Raw genomic sequence first — 17,413 nt, 5'->3', positions numbered from 1 at the left:
TCAAGACTCATCGTGAGAGATCTGTGTGTCACATACACACACAGCTCAAACCACGCTGCCTTAAATGCATTCACTGTCTTTGCAATGACCACACTTTCACACTTTTCCTACTCATTTATGGAAATATGACTTTTACCAATGATTTAGTTTTCAGTATCTCCATGGGTCTGGCTCTACCTGATGAAAGCTCCATAAAGATCAAATCATCCTGGGTAGTGACCCTTCCCATAATGCACATCTGAAATGAAAAGGACTACTGTGTCACTTTTTTATTTTGTTGTATTCCAGTGGTATCTATCCAGCAGCCATGAAATTAGTCCATATTTAGCCTATTCCTAATAAGGGTAACAAATCTTTCCCATCTAATTACTGACCAATTTGACCCACTTTAGTTCTTTTTAAAGAGATGGAAAATACCATCAACATTCAACTTTTAAGCTGCTTTGAATCTACTCGACTAATAAATGATTGCCAGTATGGATTCCACCATTGCCAATAAACAGGATCTCTCTCTATAATAGATTTAGTTTAATCCTTTATCCCAGTGAGAGCAAACAAAGTTTGCGCCTGAAAATATCTTCAGGACTAAATATAGTGTTGTACTATCTTATCCAGTAAGTAGTGCAACACCAAGGCAACTCGTGGCAAAGGTGGAGCAAGCTACCAGGCACTTCTAGCAATATTATAGTCTAACCTAGTGATAAATAAATTTTCAAGGATCTCTCTCTCTCTCTCTCTCTCCTGTTGTCAATCAACAGGGGATCTGCTTGCTTATGTCATCCACCTTTGGACATGTGCTATGGAAAAGTTTGGGGAATCTCAGGCAGCTGCTCTTTATATCTTTGAAGAATATGATTTGGTTTGGCACAAAGGCCTATTAAGTAAGCTTTCATCAAATGGTCTATCTTCTTGTGCAACTGGGTTACTAGTCTCTCTCTCTCTCTCTGTGCTCACATTGTACGATGGTGGATAGATCTTTAACCGTTGAAACTAACTTTGACTGAAAATCCAATAAATCTGCTGATGATAGTATACCACACTCCTTTTCTCATTTGACAATCCTTGAATACACAAATACTAAAACTTCCAGAACATCAGCTTCTACAATTTTCAATTAAGATCTCAAAACCATTCTTCAATGGCATTGTTAAAATCTTGTCAATTTCAATGCTAGTTAAACTCAATTCTGTTTTATGTCTTGCCAAAAAAAATCAATGAAATAAAATAAATCATTATTATTACATGATACCTCCAAGGAGTCCTTGGATTCATTGCAGGAGGGCACACTACTCCACAACAACTCGCTTCCTCCTCTACTTAATCCTCTAACTACACACTACGATAATACCACCATCAATACACAACACCATCTATTGTCCACCACCAATAGTATTTTTTGGTCTGTAAATTTGTTTTGTACTGTTGGCCAATTTGCTTGTATGCAGGATAAAAATTCAAATTTCCAGGAGAAAAAAAATCTTGCTACCTCCATATGAGAATGGCTAACTCATCTTCAGTTGAAAAGCCTATATAAAGATGCCTTTTATCAAAATAAGAATCGAACTTAAGTCTTTAATCAAAAGGTGCAATATCTAATTGTTCTTTTTTTTTTTTCAGTCTTACTACAGACAACACCCAAATCTCAAGACAAGATAGGATTAATCTTCTTTGGGACTAATCTAACTTCAAATCTTTCTTGGCACAAACATTGCAAAGATCACTTCAGCATCCAAAAAATTACTATTACTCATGGCATTACTTTCTCTTAATGACTATTAATTCTATACAAATTACAAATCTGTCCAATCACCAAATACAGTTCTCACAATTGGGAATCCTTAAGGGCTTCCTGTATAGATTAAGTGGTTACTATTATATATTTGAGTAGAGAAAACAGTAATTAGGATGATTAAAATAGATTGCAAATAGACTGCATATCTAATTATAAGAATAGGCTAGATGGTAATTTATTACTATACACAAATGCCAGGAGCATTAGAAACAAAGGGGATGAGTTCATTGCTTTATTGAAAATGATGTTGCCTAAGATTGTTGACATTAGTGAAACCTATCAGAATCAGATATGGTAACTGGGATTGAGTGTAATGGGTATATTTTTAGGAATGACAGAAGAGATAGGAGAGGAGGAGTACTAATATTAATGATATCAGATAACTTAAGTCAGTCCAGTTAGGGTAGAAACGCAAGAAAACAATGATGGTAACAATGTCCCATGTAGCAGTGAGTTTGAGTCTATCTGGTGTGACATGGAGGCTAACAGAATGAAATATATATGGTGGGGTGTTGCTACAGACCTGGTGACTCAGTTTTAGGGGACAAAGAAATGCATCGGCAATTCAGCCTTATGGGTACCAAATGAATGATCATTACGAGTGACTTTAATTTTCTAAACACTGATTGGGTAGAAGAGAAATCTCACGATAAGAAAGAAGAGGAATTTTTTGAATTGTTACAAGACAACTTTCTCAAGCAGCATGTGGAAGAAGAAACTCAAAGTGAAAGAGTGTTGAATTTGCTCATAACATCAGAAGGGGCAGGGGGTCTCTCTCAAAAATATGGCTATTTTACCACCTGTTGGTGACAGTCATCGTGATGCTCCAATTAGAAAAGGTTACATGCTGAACTACAAAGCTGGAAATTATGATCAACTCAGGAAAATACTATCTTTGGTCCCATGGTATCAGATACTAAATGAAAAAAATGTCAGCAATGCATGGGAATGTTTGAAAAAGTGCTTAAATGAGGTGGTATCTGAATGTATCTAGTGTTTGAAGAATAAATAGGTTGAGAGTAAAATGGATGTGCAACCTTATTAAGCAAGAGATCCACAAGAAGATGATGTGAAAAGAATATCGTGAGAATAAGAGTGAGAGAAGTTATGAAATATATAAAGCTCAGGCCAGAAAAGTAATGTGTGTTGTGTGGAAAGCTAAACTGGAGTATGAAAAGAAATTGATCATGCAAGCTAATGGTAATCCAAAAGAATTTTATCGTTATGCCGCAAGCAAAAAAAAAAAAAAAAAGAATGTGAAAGAATAACTTTATTGAATGCAGATGGTACTTGAGTGTTATAGGCTAATGAGATTGTTCAATTAATGAGTGCTCGCTTTGCTAAGATATATCAAACAGGTGTATGTTACATGGTGCACAGTGCTACTGCTACATTGGATCAAGAGTTAGAGGTTCGTGAAAATAAGGTTGAAGAGCTGTTGCATAACACGTATAGGAATTTTGCATGCGAAAAAGAGGCTATGGAAGAGATATAAGGAGACAGGTGAAGAGATGCATGAGGAATATAAGACACAGGCCAGAAGAGTGACTCGTGTGGTAAGGAAAGCGAAACTGGAATATGAGAGGAGATTGGCCCTAAGATCCAAAGAAAATCCTAGGGAATTTTTTAGCTATGTGGCCAGTAGGAGGAGAAATGACTGTGGAAGAATGATATTGTGGGATAAAAATGGGAATAGAGTGACTGATGCAGAGGACATAGTGGAATTGTTCAATGAACACTTTATTGGAGTATTTCATCCCAGAGGAGTCAGTTTTAATGCTAGAGGGATAGGACTGGTACGAGGTCTGGAGGTACAGGAGGAGAGTGTGTTTCAGATACTGAGTACTCTGGATGTCATTAAAGCTGTGGGACTGGATGGTATTTCGCCACGAGTTTTGAGAGAATGTGCTAGGGAATTGACAATACCTTTAACGTGGCTTTTCAATGAAAGTCTGGCTTTGGCAAAGGTGCCCAGGGAATGGAAGGAAGGTAAGATAGTGCCATTGCATAAGGGTGGTAACAGACTGGAAGTGTCTAATTATAGGCCAGTCTGTGTGTCATCAGTAGTTGTTAAGATCTTGGAGAAAGTAGTGAGGGACTGTGTACAGCATTGGGCAGATGACGGTAATGTTATCTGTGAGAATCAACATGGATTTGTGAAAGGACGCTCTTGTTTTAGCAATATGCTAGCCTTTTATAATAAAGTTACAAGAGCATTAGATGAGGGAAAGGCATATACTGCAATTTTCTTAGACTAGGCGAAGGCATTTGACAGGGTGCCACATGATAAGCTGATATTTAAGTTGCAGCACATGGGTCTGGATGTCAGATTGGTCAACTGGATTCAGGATTGGCTGTCTGATAGGTATCAGAGAGTTGTGTATGGTGGAGCAGTTTCCAGGAGGCAGAGGGTTACAAGTGGGGTCCCACAGGGCTCAGTACGAGGACCTATATTGTTTAACCTTTATATCAATGACATAGCCAGTGGATTGCAGGGGGATATTCAGTTGTTTGCGGATGATGCGAAGCTGGGAAGGATTATTAGTAATAGTGCAGATGTGGTAGCCCTGCAAGAGGATTTAAATAAGCTAGATAGATGGGCAAATGAATGGGGGTGTCAGTTTAATGCAGCAAAATGTAAGGTCTTGAGGTTTGGGAAACATCGATGGGATGCTGCATACTCTATGGGAGGAGTTATACTGGAAGAAGTAGGGGAGACAAGAGATCTGGGGTTGATGATTGATAGAAACCTGAAGTTTAGGGGACATATTGCAAAGGTGGTGAAGGTAACACAGAGGATTGCTGCTAATATGAGAAGGAGACTGACCTGCAGAGATAAGAGGGTTATCATTCCGTTGTATAAGTCTCTGATCAGACCACACTTGGACTATTGTTCTCAGATTTGGTCCCCAGGATTTGAAGGGGATAAATTAACTGTGGAAAGGATACAAAGACGGATGACAAAGATGGTTTCAGGACTGTACAAGGATAGTTATGAGGATCGGCTGAGAGAATGTGGACTGCAGAGTTTGGTGGATAGAAGAAGGAGAGGTGATATGATTGAGACTTTTAAACTGTTGAGAGGTGGTTACAGAGTTGACACTGGGGAGTTCTTTCTCTTGGTTGATCAGCGGGAAGGAGTGATGACAAGAGGCCATCCCTGGAAGTTACGAAAGGAAACTGTGAGCAAGAGGGTAAGGAGTGGTTTCTTTGTGTGGAGGGTGGTTGAGCCGTGGAATGCATTGCCTGATGGAGTGGTGGGAGCGAGAACGGTCAGTGAGTTTAAAGAGTGGTATGATAAACTTTGTGTTTCTCAGGGGGGGGACCTCCCCTCGATGAGTCTTGACAGACTTTATGTCTTAGAAAGGACCTCCCTCGATGAGTCTTTTGACTCCTTGGAGGCCTGAATAATAATAATAATAAATAAATAATAATAATAATAATAATAATAATTTGTGTATAGGGACAGACAGAATATTATTATTACCCAAGACCCCATGGAGTCAAAGACTCATCTAGGAGGTCCATACACACAGCTCATCATACCGTGCTTTAAACACACTCAAATTCTCTGCAGATACCACACTCTCAGACAAGGCATTCCAATCATTCACAACTCTGCATGAAAAAAACCTGTTTCTCACTTCCCTACTCACACCCTCTTTATACAGTTTCCAGAGATGACCTCTGGTTCTCCCCTGATCTCCCACTTATTTTCTGTAGAACCTCTCCAACATTGATCCTATAACAACCCCTTAATAACTTGTAGGTCTCTATCATATCTCCTCTCTTCCTCCTGTCCATCAGACTCTGCAAGTTGCATCTTCTATATCTTTCCTCATACTCAACATTCCAGAGGTTAGAAACTACCTTAGTCAGTCACCTCTGGACCCTATCCAACATCTCTTCATCCTTCTGAAAACCAGGTGACCAAATCTGGGCACAATATGGCATGTGTGGCCTAATCAAAGCCCTATACAATGGAACAAGAATCTCCCTACGTCTACAAGTCAGTGTCCTCTGCATCATTCCCAGAAGCCTTTGTGTTGTCTTCACAATTTCGGCCATGTGCCCCCTAAATTTCAGATCCTTATCCACTATCACCCCAGATCTCTCATTTCCTCCACCTCCGACAATATATCCTCACCAAGCACAAATTCTGCATCCCATATTTGTTTACAAATTTTAAAACCTTACATTTTGCAACATTGAACTCACATCCCCATTCCTGTGTCCAATAACTCAATTTATTCAAGTCTTCTTGTAAGGCCGCAACATCTTCTCTACTCTTCATGGTTCATCCCAACTTTGCATCATCTGCAAACAACTGAATATTTCCATCCAAATCTTCATCAATATCATTAATATACAAGTTAAACAGCAATGGCACTAAAACAAATCCCTGAAGTACACCACTAGTAACTTTCCTTTTCCTGGATATCGCTCCCAACTTGTTGATACCTATCAGATAGCCAGTCTCCAATCCAATGTACCAATCTAATATCCAACCCCATCTACTCTAGTTTGACTATCAACTTATCATGCAGTAATCTATTAAAGGCTTTGCAAAATCTAAGTATATCACTGTGTATCCTTCTCCTCTGTCCATGGAAGCAGTCACCTTATTGTAATAAGTAAATTACTAAAACATGACCTCCCTTTAGTAAATCCATGATGTCCATGAAAGATAATACTATTGTTGTCAATCCAATTCTGAATCTTAGTTCTCACAAGCTTCTCTAACAACTTAACTACAACACCTGACATACAGATAGGCCTATAGTTTGATGCTTGAGTTCTATCACCTCCTTTATGAAGTGACATAACCTTGCCGTCCTTAGGAACTTGACCCAGTGCAAGACTCGTATGTCAAGGCTGGAGTCAACTCCCTGGCACATTCTTTCAGAATACGTGGTGATATATTATCAAGTCCCACAGCCTTATTTACATCTGGTTTGCTCAACTCTCCATACACCTCTTGCTCACTTACAGTCAGTCTCTCTCTTCCCCATCATCAACTGCTCTCAATCTCTTCAGGAAGTCACATTCACAAAATTGAAAGATCTTTACGAACTGCTCATTAAGTATCTCCACCACACTTTCTGCAACACCTGTCTTTATACCATTTTCTCCAATCAATTTCATCCTTCCATAATCATTCTTTCTTTTGCTGGCTACATATCGAAAAAACTCCTTAGGATTCTTTTTTGGTTTCATTAGTTAACTGCTGTTCATACCTCTCTTTAGCTACCCTCACCAACCAAGTCACCTGCCTTGCCTGGTCTTTGTAGACCTCATGAAATTGGTTACTTCCACTTTTATTATGCTGCCTCCACAATGCCCTTATTTTTTTTTTTTTTTGCATGCTTAATCTCTTTATTCATCCATTTCATACCTCCCTTATTTAATTATTATTATTATTATTATTACGGGTATCTCCATGGAGTCAGTAGACTCATCGCGGGAGACCCAAACTAGCAAAACAATATCTGTCATATCTCTTCTTGAATTCATTTACAGATGAAGAGCTCACAACAAAGTCAGGCAATGAATTCCACTCATTCACCACCCTCCAGGCAAAAAACCTTGTTCTGACACCTTTGTTAACCACACTCTTCTTTAATTTCCAGAGATGACCTCTTGTTCTTCCATCACTATCACACAGCTGAAACATTTCCCCTGCATCAATCCTATAAAAACCTTTTAGTAATTTGAATGTTTCTATCATATCCCCTCTTCTTCGCCTATCAGCCAATCTCTGCAATCCACAAGCTCTCAATCTATCAATGTAGGGAGCATTTTTTATATCACTCACCAACTTGGTCACTCTTCTCTGAACCCTCTCCACAGCCTCCTCATCTCCAAGGAATCCAGGTGACCAGACCTGAGCACAGTAATCCAAATGTGGAAGTATCAATGCTTTATAAAGGGGAATAATAACCTCTTTATCTCTGGATGTCAGTGTGTTCCTCAACAACCAAGTAATCCTATGTGCAATCTTGGACACCTTAGCAATGTGTCCTCTGAACTTCATCTCCTTATCTACCAATACCCCTAAGTCCCTAGCCTCATCAATCTCTTGGAGTACCTTTCCATCTATGTAGTACACAGCTGGTAATCTTTTAATCCCAAAATGCAAGACTTTACACTTTTCCACATTGAACTGACATCCATTTTCTTTTGCCCATTTTACCAGCTTATTTAAATCCTCCTGCAAACTTTCAACATCAGCTTGATTTTTTATTGCACTACACAACTTTGCATCATCAGCAAACAACTGAATATCTCCCTTTAAGCCGTTTCCTATATCATTTATATACAAATTAAACAACATTGGCCCAAGCACAGAGCCCTGAGGCACACCACTGGTCACCTGCCTCATTCTGGACTCGGCTCCTCCATACACCACCTTATGGTATCTCTCCCTGAGCCATTCTCCTATCCATATCACCAATTTAATATCCATTCCCATCTGCTCCAATTTGCGTAACAGTGTTCTATGGGGTATCCTGTCAAAAGCCTTAGCAAAATCCAGAAGTACCACTGTGTAGCCAGTTCCTTTGTCCAACTCTGATGTTATTCTATTATGGATAGTTAATAGATTGCTAAGGCAGGATCTACCTTTAACAAAACCATGTTGGCCTCTATAGAGTATCATATCCTGATCCACCCATTCTTGAATTTTGTCTTTAACCAACTTTTCCAATACTTTTACCACTACTCCTGAGATGGTGATTGGTCTGTAATTCAATACTGCAGTTTTAGAGCCACCCTTATGCAAAGGAACCACTTTGCCTAACTTCCACTCCCTAGGGACCATACCAGAGTTCAAACTTAAATTAAATATCCAGGTAAGAGGGGTTGACAATTCATTTGCACATTCACGCAACACCCGAGCTGATAGTCCATCTAAGCCTACCGCAGTGTTTGCATTTAAGTTTCGCAATATATTTAATACCTCTGATTCTTTAGCTTCAATTCTCACATTAGGTATTGCTATAGGTATAGAGATATCCTCACTTGGGTGATAGACTTTTGAGAAGTGATCACTCAGTAACTCGACTATTACATCTGATTTTGTCACCTCAATACCATCAGCACCCACTAAGGTTATCCTTCCGAAGTCATTCTTCCTCTTACTTGCCACATAGCGGAAGAACTCTTTGGGATTACCCTTGATCTCTTTGGCTAAGGTCTTCTCATAATCTGATTTAGCTTTTCTTACTATGCTGGTAACCTTCCTAGCTTGAGCCTTGTACTGCTCATGGGTATCCTGATCGCCCTTCTCCTTGTAAATTCTCCATAACATTTTCTTTTTTTGTAGTTCAAGCTTGATACTACTGCTCATCCATCTAATGCCTGCCTTGTTTGACCTCCTGACCATGGGGACACAATCTGATATTGCTTTCCTCAGATACCCACTGATTTTATCCCAAGCACTGCTAACATCTTTCCCTTGCAATATGTTCTGCCATGGGATGGCTGCAAGCTCACTCCGAAGCTTGTTATAATTGCCTAACCTGTAGTTTCGTACATACCCCTTCTTAATAGAAAAATCCACAGATTTTGCAACCTTCCAAGTCAATACCACATGATCGCTTTCACCAACTGGAGGTAACGAGGTCACCTTACTTATGCACATAACCTCTGAACCAATAACCAGGTCCAACACTCTCACACCACGTGTCCCTTCAGTTACGTGCTGTTTCAAGTAATTATCTCGTAGCAGATGTATGAACTCCATTTCCTTTTTGCTACGTGATATTTCCTCCTTCCAATTGATATCACCATAATTAAAATCCCCCATAATAATCACTAAGCCTTCACTCATTGCACTAAGTTGCTGATGCATGAATTCAATATCTCCCCCTGTACTCCCTGGCCTATAGCAGCATCCAACTGTATATTTGATTGCGTTGGTCACTATTTCGCACCAGACTGCCTCAAATGAACTCTCATTCACATGTCTATCATCATGATATACTACTTTCTTTGGCTGCAACACATCAGCTATCATCAACAGTACTCCTCCTCCTGTTCTATCTTCTCTATCCTCCCTGAAAATACTGTACCCATCACATTCAATTCCAGTGACCACATCTTCTGTTGACAGCCATATTATTTAACCTTCTCATCCTTAGAATACATTTAGACATTGCATCTACTATAGTCTTTGAAAATCCCCCAAGCTGCATTGATCTCTTTTCCAGCTAACTCCTCATTCCATGCTATATCTGCAAGCTGTCTACTGAACTTTTCATAATCACACCCCTTGTAGTTCCACATATACCCTTTTCTTACAGAGGTCTTCACACTGCTGGCAACCACCCAGGTAACCACCTCATGGTCACTCTCACCAATTGGCAGGCGATTTGACACTTCATTTATAATTACATCCTCTGATGAGATGATCAAATCCAAGACCCTCAATCCTCATGTGCCCTTTGTTACATACTGCCTGAGGTAGTTATCCCTCAAAAACTCAATTTCTTTATTTCCAGTTGCTATCTCATCATTTCACTCTATATTGCCATAATTATATCGCCCATAATGATCACTCTTTTCTTATTTGCTTGGCTAATTTGATTATACATTTTATAGTCACTACCATCAACATTTCCATATCAACCCATTTGTTAAAGGAATGTTCAGCCAAACTGACTAGGCCTTTCACATGTTTGTACAACTTGAGTCTCAGCTCAGGAATGGAAGAAATGTATAAGTTCCATTGTACAAAGGTGGTGCAAAAACTGATGTATCTACCTACTAACCTATCAGTATCTCTGGTGTGGAAGTGAAGATTTTAGAAAAGCTGGTAAGAAGTCGAATACAGAAATGGGTAGATAAACAAGCCATACTCTGCAAGGAGCAGCATAGGTTTACTAAAGGAAGGTTATGTTTTAGCAATTTGCTCATATTTTATAACAATGTTACAGTCAAGTTGGATAAAAGGAATAGATACACTATGATAATGTTGGATTTTTCTAAGGCATTTAATAGGATACTGCATGAAAGGCTGTTGCATAAACTGGAGAAACTGAAGAGGGATTGGAATATAAACTCTTCAATTGAATCAGGGAGATGGTTGACAGACAGATATCAGAAAGTGGTATACAATGGGTGTGAATCTGCCAAATTTAAGATGACCAGTGACGTACCTCAGGGTCCTTGGGCCACTATTGTTAAATCTATACATGAATGACATCAGGCAGGGTCTAACATCAAATGTGCAATTGTTTGCTGGTGGCAATCAGTGATTCTACTGATATTCAGCACTTACAAAATTATTTGAATAGGCTGGAAATTTGGGCAAACGAAAATGGCTAATCAGTTTAATGTTGGTAAGTGGCATTTCCAGCGGCATATTATATCAGCAGGGTTATGCTACAAGAAACTGAGAAGGCTAGAGATCTTAGCATATTGGTGGATAGGAATTTGAAGTTCAAAGGTCATATAGCAAAAGTTGCAAATACAACTCAGAGGATAATTGTGATGTTGAAACGAACCTTGACATGTAAGGATAAGGAAGTCATTTTGTCTCTTTATAAGGCTTTATAAAGAAACAGGTGTACCTGGATTATTTTGTGCAGATTTCTCCTGGATTCTAAGGGGATAAAGAAGCTGTGGAAAGAGTGCAAAGAAGAGTTACAAAGATTACATCCGGATTATGAAATTTAAATTATGAGGACAGATTGCGAGTATGGGGATTATAGACTCTGGTTAACAGGAGAAAGAGGGAGCGATATGATAAAACTTTTTAATGGGTATTATATGATAGCAGCTGATGAAATATTTTGTTACATGGAAGGTGGGGAGAGAACACGGGGACATCCATGGAAGTTAAGTTTGTTCACAGCCAAGAAAGGGGTAAGAGCTAGGTTTTTCTTTCACAGAGCAATAAGTTGAATAGTTTGCCTTTAGGGGTAGAGTGCATCTAGTATAAATGAATTTAAGGGAAGCTATGACAGTTAGTTTGGGGGATTTATAGCCTCCTTCAATGAGTTCTTGACTTCCTGGAGGTCTCAGCTAATAACAATAATGTGACCCCTCATTGGAGGCTTAATGGATTGTATACAGCACTCAGAAAGGATTAAAACAGAATTTAATACTTCCTATATAATTCATCTCAGTAAATGAGACATCTTCAGGGATTACAAAAAAACTAATGTAACATCAAAACACAATACTAAGCCCAACCACGTGGGTGACACTAATTATTTGTTTTTGATGTTACATTAGTTTTTTTTGTAATCTCTGAAGATGTCTCATTTACTGAGATAAAATATATAGGAAGTATTAAATTCTGTTTTAATCCTTTCTGAGTGCTGTATACAATCCATTAGGCCTCCAATATGATGTCCTCACAGCACTTAGGCTTCTACACACGAATAATGTGGTCCATCTCTCACTAATTCACCTCACTCACTTTCACACGGATACTGTTTTGCTGTTTGCATTTTCTACAAATATTTTCACAGACAATGTCTACCACAATTAAAATTAATAATCCCACTCTTCAAAATCTATTAAAATGCATGCAGCAGCTATTCAAACCCCATTATAGTTCAACTTCAAACACAAAGAAAAATTTTTTGAATTTTTTCAAATTTGAAATTGAGGAATGAATGAATGAATGAATTTGAAAAATGAGGAATGAATGAATTTTTGAAATTCATTCAATCCTCATGTTGTGCTTTAAAGTCTTCCTTCATATGCATTTCCTAAACAGTATAATTCTATAGGTCTTTACATCCAAGGTATTGAAGTACTATATGTAGTACAGTTAAATTTGTGGATAGAATTACCATAAAAAATGGACAATGAAGCATGATATGAAGTCATCTGTTTCTAAATACTAGTAACCTAGCTGAAGTTACTTTGGGTATTTTAATAAAGAAAAAAAAAATCAATAATGCAATTTCTTGTTCAGTACATTTAACTGAATATACATCTCTTCTGTCAAATACTGCTGTTACTTTACTATAAAGCATAACCAGATTACTGACACAAAACTGTCTTTAATGCATGCATGATGCCTTCCACAGAGATGCCCCATTCACATGTATCCAAGTCTTGCATTCTTAATAATAAGCAAATACAACTAACCTTTTCAATACCTCCCAAGAATCCCTAAAATGAAAACTGTTGTTATTACAATAATTTGCCTTATTCCTCCAGCACTTCCAGGGCTGCTGTGTGTGTGGGTGTGCAGGATGTTCACAGCACAAGGGCAGCATTCTGATTGATTATATGTATAATAAAATTTATTTTTATGGCAACATTTAAGGAATCCCAGAATTATATATACAATGTCCGTATGATGTATCTGGCCTGTGTTCAATTATACATAGTATAGCTGTGATTGCACACATCTAGTATTTCATTGTATTGTTGTATCTTGTGTGATCTTACGTATATTTGAACTGACTGCTTTTCAAGCGAAGCCTGCAAATATAATCCTAAGGGTAAGTGATATTTATTATACTGTAAAAGGTTGTAGCATAATGCTTGAGAAATTAATGTGTTTAACATTGATTTCAAATAATGTTAATCAGTTTGTTAATTAATTTATTTATATATAACCCAACCCATCATGAAAATTCTTAAAAATTAATTATTATATTTAAATTTTAAATATTGAATTGTAGACATCACAAAAAAAAATATAAGAAAAAAAAAAAAACTTTGTCCGAAGCCCAATACAGGAAAAGAAGAGTAAAGAAATTGCAAATCGAACAAGAACTGGCTGGTTCCTTAGATAAATTCTTGCAGACATATTTAGAAAAGTAACAAAAGATTTTGTCTACTGATATTGAATTTGTTGTCAGTGCTGCGGTAACATCAAAAGAAACAGAACGGACCAAAGATAAGGAAGAAACGGAAGATGGTAGTAGTGCTGTGACTTTAAAAGAAGTAGAAGCTGATATAGCTGCTCTAGGACATTAGAAGATGAAGGTGAAGAAAATTCAGATTCTTCTTCAGACAAAACTGAATAATCAAGCTGTGCTTTAAATCCAAATGGATGTGATATTGATTGCAATGTCCTTTTCGAGCAACTCAAAACTTTACAATGTTTCATAAAAAAAGATATATTCCCTCACAATTTGTTGTTGTCATGTGGGATTCCCCCACTTTTCCTCATACGTCTTCCCTAGGCTGAGCCCGGCTGAGCCCTCCCAATGAGAGATTTTAAGTAGGTATTTTTGACTGTAGATCTGTCTGCCTGTTCTAAGGGACAAAAAACCAGAGTTTCTGGGTGAAAAAATCCTCTACCTCCGTATGAGGCCGCCTAAATCACCTTTAGTCGAAAGAGACCAGATAAAAGTTCCTCATGTCATCAAAGAGACCAGATAAAAGTTCCTCATGTCATGGATGGGAATCGAACCCAGGTCTTTCAGACCAAAGGGCTTCGTCTATGCCAACTGAACTAAGGAGGCTCTTCATAATTTGTTGAACTTCATATACGAGAACAATTTACCTGATATGTTTCTGACCATTTCAGTCGGCTTAAGAATTTATCTAACACTGTCAGTATCTGTGGCTTCAGGGGGAAGAAGTTTCTCGAACTCAAAATAATTAAAATTATTTAGGATCAACCACAATCCAAGAACGTTTAACAGATTTTTCTATAATATCTATGGAAAATGATATTATGGATAGTTTAAACTTGGGTGAATTAATTAAGAATTTTAAGTATGAAGGGTACAAATTTTGTGATTTTAAGGTACATGATGTCAATCATGCTGCGACTGTATTTATAAAGTTATGTATTTCTTATGTATATATGATCCAAAATTATTTTGTTATACATATAATTGTATACTTTACTTTTTCATGTGTGATTACCAATGTACTGTAATAAATATATATTATAATTATAAAAATGTTTCCTTTTTTAATTACTTTCATGGACTTTCAGGGGGGGGGGGCGTTTTTTTCAAGTTTGCACAATGGCGCCTGATATGCACCCGGCGGTCCTGAGCATTTCATTCATGTGGATAAAACAGGAGAATTGCTGAAAACGCATGGCCTACTCCTGATTCCTTATGAAAGGAAAAATCAGGCTTGGTTACACATTCTATTTGCAAACTGTCACCAAGGATTCACTACAGAAAATAAACTTTGAGCACAAGCCATTTGTAGTTCGGATGTTGGTTAGAGAATCCTGCAGGAAACCTCAAAAGTATTCTAATCTCAATAAAAATTCCATGTCTGCTATAGCTCATAATTTGTAAAATTTGATCATTTTAATGAAATGTAAATAACATTTCATTAACGATGCTGGTTTGTTTAAGCGGGAATGCATTGCAGTAAGCATTTGCATAACAAAAAACACGGTACTGTTCAATAAATATATAAGTTCACGGAACACTACGAGTTCCACCATCGCTCCCATGCTGACGTCAATCACGAGCGATAAAAACCGGCTCCTCTTCAACATTTACCATCCAGCCTTAAATTTTGCTCTTCAATAACATTCCATTTTTTCAACTAATGACATCAATTAAAAGAGCGTCCTTAAGTTTTTTCTTTCTTTCTTTCTTTCTTTTTTTTTTTTTAACCATTTCCTAATTCAGCAATTTCCTAACTTACTTCTGTCACAATAGCCATAACCGAGAAAACGACATAAAAAATCGTAAGGTAATTCAATAAATGGATTCCCTTAGCATTCGACAGTTAACATGCCAGATTTCTCAGTTTTCCAAAATGTTTCGACATGTTTCCGACATCAAAAGTCAAGTTTTAGAAAATCCCTCTTTCCCTTAAAAGCGTGATATAATTGAACAATATCCAAAAGTCACTTGAATATTAACACTTACTAGTCTTTAAAATTTCGTAGACGAGTTTCAAACTAGAAAAAGCATGAAATAAAACATATGTTACTATAAAAAAAAAAATTTGCCTTTTGATCCCACCGCTCACATTCAGCAAATGTACGAAAAACGAACATCACAAAATCCGCTAAAAAGCCGGCAAGCACATGATTGCCGAACGTCACTAGCTGTAACCAAAACAAAACTTTGCCATCTGGTGGAATTCAAGAGGAATTCGTACGGGAAGCAAAATCAAGAAAAAAAATTAATAAAATAAAATAATAATAATAATTTGTGAATAAATAAAAAATGCCAGCTGGAAGCTGAAAAATATAAGTGGTTTATTTCCTTGGAAAGAAGGCTGTCGAAACCTAATGTATATTACTATTTATAAATAAATAAATTTTGGAGAGCTCTGAAAGCTAAGTTCTTTAGTTTAGACATCAATCCGCTAACGCCTATGTTGTTCCCGTATAGGGAATCAGCACATGGCACAAATGCGAAGCAGAACAATGGAGTTCAAGGCATCATTGTTTATTATTATTATTATTATTATTATTATTATTATTATTATTATTATTATTATTATTATTATTACTTGACACCTCCAGGGAGTCCAAGGACTCATCGTGAGATTGCTACTACTCCACTTCTCTAAATAAATCTTATCCTCTCCACTATTACTTAATTCTCCAACTATGACACTACTACCATCATCGCTATCTATTCCCCATCATCACCAACAACAGTTTTTTTTTTTCTTTGTCTGTAAATTGCGTGTGTTCTGAAGGCTGATTTCTCTGTACCCGGGATGAAAAACCCGAGTTTCTAGGAGAGAAAACCATACCAGAATTTAAAGAATTAAACCAGAGAGACTCACCTCAGTGCAATGTATGCGAGATGTACGCATTACCAAGAACGAGTGGACTTGGCTTTGAAAGTGATAGTGGTGAGAGGGGGGGGGTGCCGAAAATGCTATGAAAGCAATGGTCAGAACTGCGGGGCAGGTTACGAGATTGAAGCAGTGGACGGAACAGAGAATATGCGTGAAAATGTGTGCGATGGTGTAACGGAAGACAGCATTGAAGGTTAGATCGAAAGTGACACGATTGAAAGAGAGAGAGAGGGGGGGGGGGAGAGAGAGCAAAAGTAATGATCGAAAGAATGGTAGTTAGACGGATGTAAAGAATCGAGAGTTGGCTGTAATGAGAGAGTTAACGAGAATTAACGTTACGGAGTGATAGAACGAAGCGGGTGCGCATGCAGGAACGTCTGGAGAGTGGATCAGCTGATAACAGAAAGAGAGAAATGTGAGGGAAAAAAAAGAAAGGAATGCTTGTCTTAGAGAGCAGGAAAATTAGAGAGAGAGACAGAGAGAGAGAGAGAGAATTTTGTACAGTTATTCTCTCATAAGAGGTGTAATTGGCAAGAGAGTGACAAAATTTGCATCCCGGGTGCAAAACTTAACCAAATTAGCTATTTGAGAAATGAGGCTATTTAAGCACAAAATGGCAAAGTAAAAGTACTGACTATTTTGATTGTAACGAATGATTTGAAAGGAGAAAAGTATGGTATGAGGGACATGAAACCGTTACTGAAAGTAACAGATGAAAACAATGAGAGAGTTAAGATAGTGGGTGTGCTGCTATGGTATGACAGAGTTGAGCTCAGAAGGAGGGTCATAAACAAAGGAGTCGATGGGTAGGTCATATAGGAAGAATGATGTGTAATTTGTGGATGTGTAGAGTGAGTTTGATGGACGAAAAGACTTATACAAGAAGTATTATTTGCATCACAATGGATTTGG

General features: G+C 37.7%; 1 protein-coding gene across 1 annotated transcript in view; it reads right to left on the bottom strand.

The window, feature by feature from the left end:
* Positions 1 to 15,749, bottom strand: part of Galk (N-acetylgalactosamine kinase) — a 146,036-nt gene extending 130,287 nt beyond the window's left edge. The window contains exon 1 of the mRNA XM_090406143.1: positions 15,613 to 15,749. The gene's annotated coding sequence lies outside the window, so the exon portion shown is untranslated. The remainder of the gene's footprint in view (positions 1 to 15,612) is intronic.
* Positions 15,750 to 17,413: the final 1,664 nt, after the last annotated feature.

Source organism: Typopeltis vanoorti, chromosome 16 (assembly GCF_054136105.1).
Source record: "Typopeltis vanoorti isolate ZY-2024b chromosome 16, IOZ_Tvanoo_1.0, whole genome shotgun sequence".
Classification (NCBI taxonomy): Eukaryota; Metazoa; Arthropoda; class Arachnida; order Uropygi; family Thelyphonidae; genus Typopeltis; species Typopeltis vanoorti.
The sequence above is the reverse complement of the archived record's forward strand: the minus strand, read 5'-3'. Positions and strand labels throughout refer to the sequence as shown.